Raw genomic sequence first — 12006 nt, 5'->3', positions numbered from 1 at the left:
GAAAGGCATTGATGTTTATGGTTAGGTACACGTTGGAGCAACGACAGTCCTTTTTCGCGAATGCGCATTGCATCGATTATATGCAACGCAGGACATGCTAGATAAACTAGTAATATCATCAACCATGTGTAGTTATAACTAGTGATTATGATTGATTGATTGATTGTTTGTTATAAGATAAGTTTAATGCTAGATAGCAACTTACCTTGGCTTCTTACTGCATTCACGTAACAGGCGGGCTCCTCGTGAGGCAGGTGGTTAGAGCGTTGGACTAGTTAACCGTAAGGTTGCAAGATTGAATCCCTGAGCTGACAAGGTAAAAATCTGTCGTTCTGCCCCTGAACAATGCAGTTAACCCACAGTTCTTAGGCCGTCATTGAAAATAAGAATGTGTTCTTAACTGACTTGCCTAGCTAAATAAAGGTGGAAAAAAGAAATCGGCAAAATCGGTGTCCAAAATTACAGATTTCCGATTGTTATGAAAACTTGAAATCGGCACTAATTAAATCGGCCATTCCGATTAATCGGTCGACCTCTACTCTCAGGAACATCACAGAGGGGACTCATTAAGGGATTAATCACATGCTTACTAACATCACTCAAAGAACTGTCAAACCAGCCATATCAAAATGACCAAGAGTGGAGTGTGTGATTGATCAAGTCAGAAGTGTATGGGAGCAAGAATGGTTTCTGGTGAAAATAAACTTAATTTCCATGTAAATCTATCAACCCAATCCCAAAAAGGTTTTAACTGCACTACAGACCAAAAGTATGTGGACATCTGCTCGTGTAACATCTCATTCCAAAATTATGGGCATTAATTGCGTAAAATGGTGCCGGAGAAGAAGGCAGACGTTTTACGTGTCCCCAACCGATTGTTTTTTTTTGTTCATTTATTTGTGTTGTTTGTAACTTATTTTGTACATAATGTTGCTGCTATCGTCTCTTATGACCGAAAATAACTTCTGAACATCAGGACTGCGATTACTCACCACAGACTGGCAGAATCCTTTTTTCCCCTTTAACAAGTCTCACGAGTCCGACGGGGACTATATACTGCTCTCTCGGGAACAGGCCCAGATCCCCGTGATTTGTGTGAAGATGAGGCAGAGAAAAAGGGGCCAGAGGGCGGGCTGCCTTCTGAGAATTCGTAGGCGATCGAATAAACCCCCACTTCCTTCCATTCTGCTAACAAACGTGCAATCTTTGGAGAATAAAATCGATGACTTTAATGCAGGGAAAACTTGAATCAGTTTTACCAAATTTCTTTCAGCATGTTAAATGTGCAACCAGAGAAAAAAAAAAACAACTCTGGACCACCTTTAATCCACACACAGAGACGCATACAAAGCTCTTACTCGCCATCCATTTGGCAAATCTGACCATAATTCTATCCTCCTGATTCCTGCTTACAAGCAAAAATTAAAGCAGGAAGCACCAGTGACTAGATCAATAAAAAAGTGGTCAGATGAAGCAGATGCTAAGCTACAGGACTGTTTTGCTAGCACAGACTGGAATATGTTCCGGGATTCCTCCGATGGCATTGAGGAGTACACCACATCAGTCATTGGCTTCATCAGTAAGTGCATCGATGACGTAGTCCCCACAGTGACCGTACGTACATACTAGAGGTCGAACCGATTATGATTTTTCAACGCCGATACCGATTATTGGAGGACCAAAAAAAAGCCGATACCGATTAATCGGACGATTTTTAAAATGTATTTGTAATAATGACAATTACAACAATACTGAATGAACACTGATTTTAACTTAATATAATACATCAATAAAATCAATTTAGCCTCAAATAAATAAGGAAACATGTTCAATTTGGTTTAAATAATGCAAAAACAAAGTGTTGGAAAAGAAAGTAAAAGTGCAATATGTGCCATGTAAAAAAGCTAACGTTTAAGTTCCTTGCTCAGAACATGAGAACATATGAAAGCTGGTGGTTCCTTTTAACATGAGTCTTCAATATTCCCAGGTAAGAAGTTTTAGGTTGTAGTTATTAGAGGGATTATAGGACTATTTCTTTCTATACGATTTGTATTTCATATACCTTTGACTATTGGATGTTCTAATAGGCACTTTAGTATTGCCAGTGTAACAGTATAGCTTCCGTCCCTCTCCTCACCACTACCTGGGCTCGAACCAGGAACACATCGACAACAGCCACCCTCGAAGCAGCGTTACCCATGCAGAGCAAGGGGAACAACTACTCCAAGTCTCAGAGCGAGTGATGTTTGAAACGCTATTAGCGCGCACCCCGCTAACTAGCTAGCCATTTCACATCGGTTACACCAGCCTAATCTCGGGAGTTGATAGGCTTTAAGTCATAAACAGCGCAATAGCTGCTGGCAAACGCACGAAAGTGCTGTTTGAATGAATGCTTACGAGCCTGCTGCTGCCTACCATCGCTCAGTCAGACTGCTCTATCAAATCATAGACTTAATTATAACATAATAACATACAGAAATACGAGCCTTTGGTCATTAAAATGGTCGAATCCGGAAATTATAATTTCGAAAACAAAAAGTTTATTCTTTCAGTGAAATACGGAACAGTTCCGTATTTTATCTAACAGGTGGCATCCATAAGTCTAAATATTGCTGTTACATTGTACAACCTTCAATGTTATGTCATAATTATGTACAATTCTGTCAAATTAATTACGGCCTTTGTTAGGAATAAATGGACTTCACACAGTTCGCAATGAGCCAGGCGGCCCAAACTGCTGCATATACCCTGACTGCTTGCACGGAACGCAAGAGAAGAGACACAATTTCCCTAATTATAAGAAATTAAAGTTAGCAGGCAATATTAACTAAATATGCAGATTTAAAAATATATACTTGTGTATTGATTTTAAAGAAAGGCATTGATGTTTATGGTTAGGTACATTGGTGCAACGACAGTGCTTTTTTCCGCAAATGCGCTTGTTAAATCATCACCGTTTGTCGAAGTAGGCGCATCGATTATATGCAACGCAGGACACGCTAGATAAACTAGTAATATCATCAACCATGTGTAGTTAACTAGTGATTATGTTAAGATTGATTGTTTTTTATAAGATAAGTTTAATGCTAGCTAGCAACTTACCTTGGCTTCTTGCTGCCCTCGCGTAACAGGTAGTCAGCCTGTCACGCAGGCTCCTCGTGGAGTGCAATATAAGGCAGGTGGTTAGAGCGTTGGACTAGTAACCGGAAGATTGCAAAAATGAATCCCCGCGCTGACAAGGTAAAAATCTGTCGTTCTGCCCCTGAACAAGGCAGTTAACCCACCGTTCCTAGGCCGTCATTGAAAATAAGAATGTGTTCTTAACCGACTTGCCTAGTTAAATAAAAGGTGTAAAAAATATATATATATATATAAAAAATGTATATATATATATATATATTTTTTTTTATCGGCAAATCGGTGTCCAAAAATACCAATTACCGATAGGTATGAAAACTTGAAATCGACACTAATTAATCGGCCATTCCGATTAATTGGTCGACCTCTAGTACATACCCCAACCAGAAGCCATGGATTACAGGCAACATCCACACTGAGCTAAAGGCTCTGGTCTGTCGTAACTGTCCGAGGTGGTTTCAATAGGCTCTTCCGTTGCGACGTCGCCGGATGCACATCTGTTAGCCCCTGCCCGCTGGCTGTCTGAATCGCCGTGTCTCCTGCTTGCCTAGCGTAGCAGCGACTACGGACTTGGCTCCCTGACTCATCGAGTGCTACTCATTGGACCCTATGATCACTCGGCTACACATGACTCTCCCTAATGTCAATATGCCTCGTCTATTGCGGTTTTGGTTAATAATTGTCTTATTTCAGCCTTAGCCCTGCCCAATATGCCTTAGATAGCCCTTTTGTTCCACCCCCCACACATGCGGTGACCTAACCTGGTTTAACTGGTGCCTCTAGAGACAAAACCTGTCTCTTCGTCAGTCAATGCCTTTAGTTTACCTCCACTGCACTCACATCCTACCATACACTTGTCTGTACATTATACCTTTAATCTATTCTTCCGCACCCAGAAATCAGCTCCCTTTACTCTCTGTTCCGAACGCACTAGACAACCAGTTCTTATAGCCTTTAGCCATACCCTTATCCTACTCCTCCTCTCTTCCTCTGGTGATGTAGAGGTTAACCCAGGCTCTGCAGCCCCCAGCACCACTCTCATTCCCCAGCCACTCTCATTTGTTGACTTCTGTAACCGGAAAAGCCTTGATTTCATGCATGTTAACATCAGAAGCCTCCTCCCTAAGTTTGTTTTATTCACTGCTTTAGCACACTCCGCCAACCCTGATGTCCTAGCCGTGTCTGAATCATGGCTTAGGAAGGCCACCAAAAATCCTGAAATTTCCATCCCTAACTATAACATCTTCCGACAAGATAGAACTGCCAAAGGGGGCGGAGTTGCAATCTACTGCAGAGATAGTATGACAGAACTCTGCAAGCTATCTAGGTCTGTGTCCAAACAATTCAAGGTTCTACTTTTAAAAATCCACCGTTCCAGAAACAAGTCTCTCACCGTTGCCGCTTGTTATAGACCCCCTTTAGCCCCCAGCTGTGCCCTGGACACCATATATGAATTGATTGCCCCCATCTATCTTCAGAGTTCATACTGTTAGGTGACCTAAACTGGGATATGCTTAACACCCCAGCCGTCCTACAATATAAGCTAGATGCCCTCAATCTCACACAAATTATTATGGAACCTACCAGGTACAACCCTAAATCCGTAACCATTGGACGCACGCACGCATTGCCTGCGTGCGTGATGGGTCCGCGGTCAAACGACCACCCCTCATCACTGTCAAACGCTCCATAAAACACTTCTACGAGCAGGCCTTTCTAATCGACCTGGCCTGGGTATCCTGGAAGGATATTGACCTCATCCCGTAAGTAGAGGATGCCTGGTTGCTCTTTAAATAAGTGCTTTCCTCGCCATATTAAATAAGCATGCCCCATTCAAAAAATGTAGAGCTAAGAACAGATATAGCCCTTGGTTCACCCCAGACTTAACTGCCCTTGATTAGCACAAAAACATCCTGTGGTGTTCTGCATTAACATCGAATAGCCCCAGCGATATGCAACTTTTCAGGGAAGTCAGGAACCAATATACTCAGTCAGTTAGGAAGGCTAAGGCTAGCTTTTCAAACAGAAATTTGCATCCTGTAGTACTAATTCCCAAAAGTTTTGGGACACTAAAGTCCATGGAGAATAAAAGCACCTCCTCCCAGCTGCCCACGGCACTGAGGCTAGGAAACTCTGTCACCACCGATAAAGCTACATAATCAATCATTTCAATAAGCATTTTTCTACAGCTGGCCATGCTTTCCACCTGGCTACCCCTACTCCGGCCAACAGCTCAGCACCCACTGCAGCAACTTGCCCAAGCCCGCCCCCCCCCCCCCCCCCCGCTTCTCCTTCACCCAAATCCAGATAGCTGATGTTCTGAAAGAGCTGCAAAAGCTGGATCCCTACAAATCAGCTGGGCTAGACAATCTGGACCCTCTCCTTCTAAAATGAATCGCCGAAATTGTTGTAACCCCTATAGCTTGTTCAACCTCTCTTTCGTATTGTCTGAGAGCCCCTGAGATTGGAAAGCTGCCGAGGTCATCCCCCTCTTCAAAGGGAGACACTCCAGACCCAAACTGTTATAGACCTACATCCATCCTGCCCTGCCTTTCTAAACTCTTCGAAAGCCAAATTAACAAACAGATCACCGACCATTTCGAATCCCACCATACCTTCTCCACTATGCAATCTGGTTTCCGAGCTGGTCATGGGTGCACTTCAGCCACGCTAAAGGTCGAAAATTATATCATAACCGCCATCGATGAAAGACAGTACTGTGCAGCCGTCTTCATCGACCTGGCCAAGGCTTTCGACTCTGTCAATCACCGCATTCTTATCGGCAGACTCAATAGCCTTGGCTTCTCAAATGACTGCCTCGCCTGGTTCACCAACTACTTCTCAGACAGAGTTCAGTGTGAAATCGGAGGGCCTGTTGTCCGGACCTCTGGCAGTCTCTATGGGGGTGCCACAGGGTTCAATTCTCGGGCCGACTCTTTTCTCTGTATACATCAATGATGTCGCTCTTGCTGCTGGCGATTCTCTGATCCACCTCTAAGCAAAAGACACCATTCTGTATACATCTGGCCCTTCCTTGGACACTGTTAACAAACCTCCAAACAAGCTTCAATGCCATACAACACTCCATCCGTGGCCTCCAAAAATGCTAGCAAAACTAAGTTCATGCTCTTCAACCGATTGTTGCCCGCACCCGCCCGTCCGACTAGCATCACTACTCTGGACGGTTCTGACTTAGAATATGTGGACAACGACAAACAAAGTCTCCTTCACTCATGCTGCATAACATACCCTTGTAAAACTGACTATCCTACCGATCCTTGACTTCGGCAATGTCATTTACAAAACAGCCTCCAACACTACTCAGCAAACTGGATGTAGTCTATCACAGTGCCATCCATTTTGTCACCAAAGCCCCATATACTACCCACCACTGCGACCTGTATGCTCTCGTTGGCTTGTCCTCACTACATATTCGTCGCCAAACCCACTGGCTCCAGGTCATCTATAAGTCTTTGCTAGGGTAAGCCCCGCCTTATCTCAGCTCACTGGTCACCATAGCAACACCCACCCGTAGCACGCACTCCAGCAGGAATATTACACTGGTCATCCCCAAAGCCAACACTTCCTTTGGCCGCCTTTCCTTCCAGGTCTCTGCTGCCAATGACTGGAACCCCCTCTCTAACTTTAAACATCAGCTGTCAGTGCAGCTTACCGATCACCGTACCTGTACACACCAATCTGTAAATAGCACACCCAACTACCTCAACCCCATATTGTTATTTAGCCTCTTGCTCTTTTGCACCCCAGTATCTCTACTTGCACATCATCATCTGCACATCTTTCACTCCAGTGTTAATGCTAAATTGTAATTATTTCACCTCTATGGCCTATTTATTGCCTTACCTCCCTACTCTTCTACATTTGCACACACCGGACATAGATTTTTCTATTGTGTTATTGACTGTACGTATGTTTATGTGTAACTGTTGTTTTTGTCGCACTGCTTTTCTTTATCTTGGGTTGTAAATGAGAACTTGTTCTCAACTGGCCTACATGGTTAAAGGTGATTTTTATATATATTTTTAAATAAAACAAGAGCATTAGTGAGGTCGGGCACTGATGTTGGGCAATTAAGCCTGGCTCAAAGTCGGCATTCCAATTCATCCCAAAGGTGTTCGATGGGATTGAGGTCAGGGCTCTGTGCATGCCATGCATGTTCTTCCACACTGATCGACAAACCATTTGTGTATGGACTTTGCTTTGTGCATGGGGGCATTGTCATGCTGAAACAGGAAAGGGCCTTCTCCAAACTGTTGCCACAAAGTTGGAAGTACAGAATAATCTAGAACGTTATTGTATGCTGTAGGGTTAAGATCTCCCTTCACTGGAACTAAGGGGCCTAGACCGAACCATAAAAAACAGCTCCAGAACATTATTCCTCCTCCACCAAACTTTACAGCTAGGACTATGCATACGGGCAGGTAGCGTTCTCCTGGCATCCCCCAAACCCGTCGGACTGCCAGACGGTGAAGTGTGATTCATCACACCAGAGAACGCATTTCCACTGCTCCAGAGTTCAATGGCGGTGAGCTTGACACCATTCCAGTCGACACTTGGCATTGCTCATGGTGATCTTAGGCTTGTCTCCGGCTGCTCGGCCATGGAAACCCATTTCATGAAGCTCTCGACGAACAGTTCTTGTGCTGACGTTGCTTCCAGAGGCAGTTTGGAACTCGGTAGTGAGTGTTGCAACCGAGGACAGACAATTTTTCCGCGCTATGCGCTTCAGCATTCACGTTCTGTGAGCTTGTGTGGCCTACCACTTCGCGGCTGAGCCATTGTTGCTCCTAGATGTTTCCACTTCACTATAACAGCACTTACAATTGACTGGGGCAGCTCTAGCAGGGCAGAAACTTGATGTCCTGACTTGTTGGAAAGGTGGCATCCTATGACGGTGCCACGTTGAAAGTCACTGAGCTCTTCAGTAAGGCCATATACTTCCAATGTTTGTCTGTGGAGATTGCATGGCTGTGTGCCCGATTGTATACACCTGTCAGTAATGGCTGTGGCTGAAATAGCCGAATCCAGTCATTTGAAGGTGTGTCCACATACTTTTGTACATATCGTGTATTTCTGACTAGGTCATAGCAATGATAATGTTATTTTCTCAAGTTTGCAAATCTTTACTTAGTCATCATCATTATTTCTATTTCCAAATATTGGATATTCAGCATTGTGATTGTATTCAAAAAGAGAGGAAGTGTATGTGTATGATGGATTCAAAGCCACCAGACAAAAAGGCAGGCAAAAGAAGGCCAACTTCAAGGTTTTGTTGTTGGAATAACACAATTTTTAAAAACGGTTTCTATCTGGTGAAATAAGTCTGGATTTTAAAATGGGTAATTTTCAAACTGTCAAGTATGAGCTTGGATTTCTTCAATCAAAAATATAAAACATGAACGTTTGTTATTGCTATTACCGAGCTAGGTTCAAATACACTCCAATTGACCAGTCATTATTAATTATTATTAATTTCTCAGCATTTAATGGTATACATAAAGGATAAAACAATTATAACTGATGAGATGAAACAAAGTTCATATGTGCAAAGTTCATATTTCCTCCTGTTGAAGGAAATAATTTTGTTAGGGGATTTCAATACTGATGTCTGCAAAAAGAATAGCCCAACCCACAATGTATTTATGCACTTTTGTAGATTACTTGCTCTAACCCAAATGATAAAAGATCCCACCGGGATATGTGAAACAGTGCAAAGTACGATTGACTTAATATTGGTGTCTGATAAATCTAAAATATCGCAGAGTAGAGTAATAGTATATGGACTCAGTGATCATTTTATTACATTTTGCACAAGGGGGATTTTTATGGATATATTTAAGTGTCACAAAACTGTTTGAATCAGAGGACTCAAAATACTGTGTTGATAAATTTAGGGAGGAAGTGGGTAAAATTGACTGGTCACCTATGCAAGATAGTGTAGGGGTAGACAGTGCCTGGGAAGTCTTTAAATGTAGATTCCTTGATGTGGTGAATGTGATGGCTCCCATTAGACGGGTCAGGGTAAAGCAGAGATCTAGGCCTTGGTTTAATCATGAAATTCTAGAATCTATCCAAGCAAGGAATAAGGACTTCAAAAAATGTAAGAACTCTCAAGAGCAGCATGATTTTGTCCTATATAAACGTCACAGAAATGAAGCACAGAGCAGGATGGATAAAGCTAAGAGGGGTTACTTTGCTGAGAAAATAATTGAGAACAAAAATTACCCTAAAAAGCTTTGGAAATCATTTAAGGAACTAGGCTGTATTAGTACTACCAAAAACAAACTAAAACAGTATTGGACTGAACATCAAGTGGGAGATGGTATATGAAAAAGCAGAGGTTGACAATGAATTCAACTCTTTTTTTAACTTCTGTTGCAGCAAGCTGGTTAGCAAGCTGCCCACCAGTTCTGGTTTGTATGGAAGCAACCAAGTCAAGAAGTATTATGTAGAGTTAGGGGTTCAGCCAAACTCTTTTTCTTTTGCAAAGGTAGAAACAGCCAAAATAGTCAGTATGCTGGCAAAGCTTAAATGCTCCAAAGCCACAGGCCTGGATAATATTCCTGCAAGGTTTCTGCTGAGCAAATTGGCCCTTGTACTACGCATATCGTTAATCTCTCTCATGAACAAGGTACCTTTCCCAGGGACATGAAACAAGCTAAAGTTATACCTCTATATAAGAAGGGGATAAAATCTGACCCTGGGAATTATAGGCCTGTATCTATCCTCCGTAACATCAAAGATCCTGGAGAGAGTTGTATATGAGCAAATGTATGAATATGTCAACAAACAGGGTCTAATGTATGATTTTCAGTCAGTTTTTGGAAAAACATACTCCACTGATTCATGTCTACTTTACTTGACTGACTTCATTAGGAAAGAGCTTGATGGGGGAAATCTGTGTGGAATGGTACTGCTTGACCTACAGAAGGCCTTTGATACAGTTAACCACTGTCTCCTAATCTCCAAACTGGAGGCACTGGGGTTAAGCAGTTTCCCTCTAGGCTGGGTAAAGTCCTATTTATCAGGAAGGGAGCAAGTAGTAGAGGTTAATGGTTCACTGTCTCAGGCAAAACCAATGATTTGTGGCGTTCCGCAGTGGAGCGTGCTTGGGCCTCTGCTGTTTTTATTGTATATTAATGATATGAAAGATGCTTGTTTTTGCAGTCTTTTTCTTTATGCGGATGACTCTACACTTCTTGTGTCTCACAAAAGTAAAACTATGTTGGAGACCATTCTTAGCACAGAGCTTTCTAACATTAACAAATGGCTTGGAGATAATAAGCTCTCTCTGCACTTGGGGAAAACTGAAGCAATTATTTTTGGATCCAGACCTAAATTGTGTAGGTCGTCTGAAATCAGAGTGGAGTTAGGGGGTGAGGTGCTGACTACTAAAACCTCTGTTAGCTACTTGGGATGTATCCTTGATGGAAGCTTGGGAGGTGTGAGCATGGCCAATAAAGTGCTAGGGAAGGTTAACGCCAGGACTAAGTTTTTGGCTAGAAAGTCCAAGCTGCTTGATAAGGACTCCATGAAAGTGCTAGCTACTGCCCTCATTCAATGCCATTTTGACTATGCTAGTACTTCCTGGTTTGGGGGCTTATCTAAACTTATGAAGGGGAAGCTCCAGATAGCCCAGAATAAGCTGATCAGGGTAGTATTGAAGGTGAGACCACGTACTCACATAGACAGGAGCTGCTTTCAGGAACTAAACTGGCTGCCTGTTGAGGCTAGGGTGTCCCAGATTAGACTAGGTTTGGTTTACAGGAGTATTTATGGTCCTGCGCCCAGATATCTAAGTGATTACTTTCCTCGTGTTAGGGATGTACACAATCACAGCACCAGATCAGGTGTTGCTGATGTGTGCTTATACAGGTTCAGGAGTAATGCTGGGAAAGGTACTTTCTTGTATACTGGAGCCTCAGAATGGAATGAGTTGCCTCTGCCCATAAAAACAACATCCTCTCTGGGCAGCTTTAAAAAATAAAGTAAAAATATGTTTGATGTCTTCTTAGCCCATATGAATAACATTTATGATGTAACTGGAATGATGAGATAGATTGTTGTTCTTTTCTGTTTTATTATTTCACTGCCATACTGTGTATGGCTTTTTCAGGTTTTATGTGTGCTTGTTTTTTTTTTTATGGTCAGATTAATAAACTAAACTAAAACATTTAGTCCACTTCAAAAGGTATAGTGTTTCTAAATGTATATTCCTTGTCTGACTCAATGTCTGAACTGGTTTTCAAAAACAAATGTACGGAAGGCCTCTACACAAACAGAGCAGTAAACAGTCCATCCAAAATGTGAAAGTACTAGACTATATTACTCATAATCTTCCTCTTCCATGTCCTGGTTCTCTCAGGAAAACACATCAAATGTTGAGAATTAAGGTCAAACCACAAAGTAGAGGAATTCTCTCTCTCGGTCTCTGGAGCCCCGGTGTGGTGGATATATTATCTTGTCATAAAGAATGTCCTTTAAAAAAAGAAAAGTTCAATAATGAAAATAGAAAACAATGAAAAAGCTGTGTAGAATTCTGAATAAGTGCAGCTCCTACTGAACAGACCTTTCCCATTATAGGGTAGAGAAAGGCCAGAGTGATTTGTTTTGATGAGGTTTATCAGATAAAACATCCACTTACCTGTATGTATAAAAAATAATTATAAGTTAAAGAATGCTTTGCAATTAGCCTCTGTTTTTAAGCCTCAGTTGTGATGGTAATGTAAGGGAAAGGATGCCTTGGCCAAGTGTTTCAACTGCAAGGAGTTAGTTAATGGTCTGTGCAGGAGAAGAGGACAATTTTCTGCTCCATGGAGAGAGTCTGCCTGCCAACAAACCACCACA

The 12006-nt window shown here is 42.2% G+C and overlaps 1 protein-coding gene across 3 annotated transcripts in view; it reads right to left on the bottom strand.

The window, feature by feature from the left end:
• LOC120047364 (E3 ubiquitin-protein ligase NEDD4-like) overlaps positions 1-12006 on the bottom strand; it is a 57332-nt gene that overhangs the window by 20883 nt on the left and 24443 nt on the right. Inside the window, exon 1 of one of the 3 annotated variants that reach the window (XM_038992896.1) lies at positions 993-1165. The exons of the other annotated variants lie outside the window; for them this stretch is intronic. The gene's annotated coding sequence lies outside the window, so the exon portion shown is untranslated. Of the gene's footprint in view, positions 1-992; positions 1166-12006 lie in introns of those variants that run through there. 3 annotated transcript variants of the gene reach the window in all.

This window comes from Salvelinus namaycush, chromosome 1, assembly GCF_016432855.1.
Source record: "Salvelinus namaycush isolate Seneca chromosome 1, SaNama_1.0, whole genome shotgun sequence".
NCBI classification, from domain to species: domain Eukaryota; kingdom Metazoa; phylum Chordata; class Actinopteri; order Salmoniformes; family Salmonidae; genus Salvelinus; species Salvelinus namaycush.
Note: the sequence above shows the minus strand (reverse complement) of the source record. Positions and strands in the feature narration are given on the sequence as shown.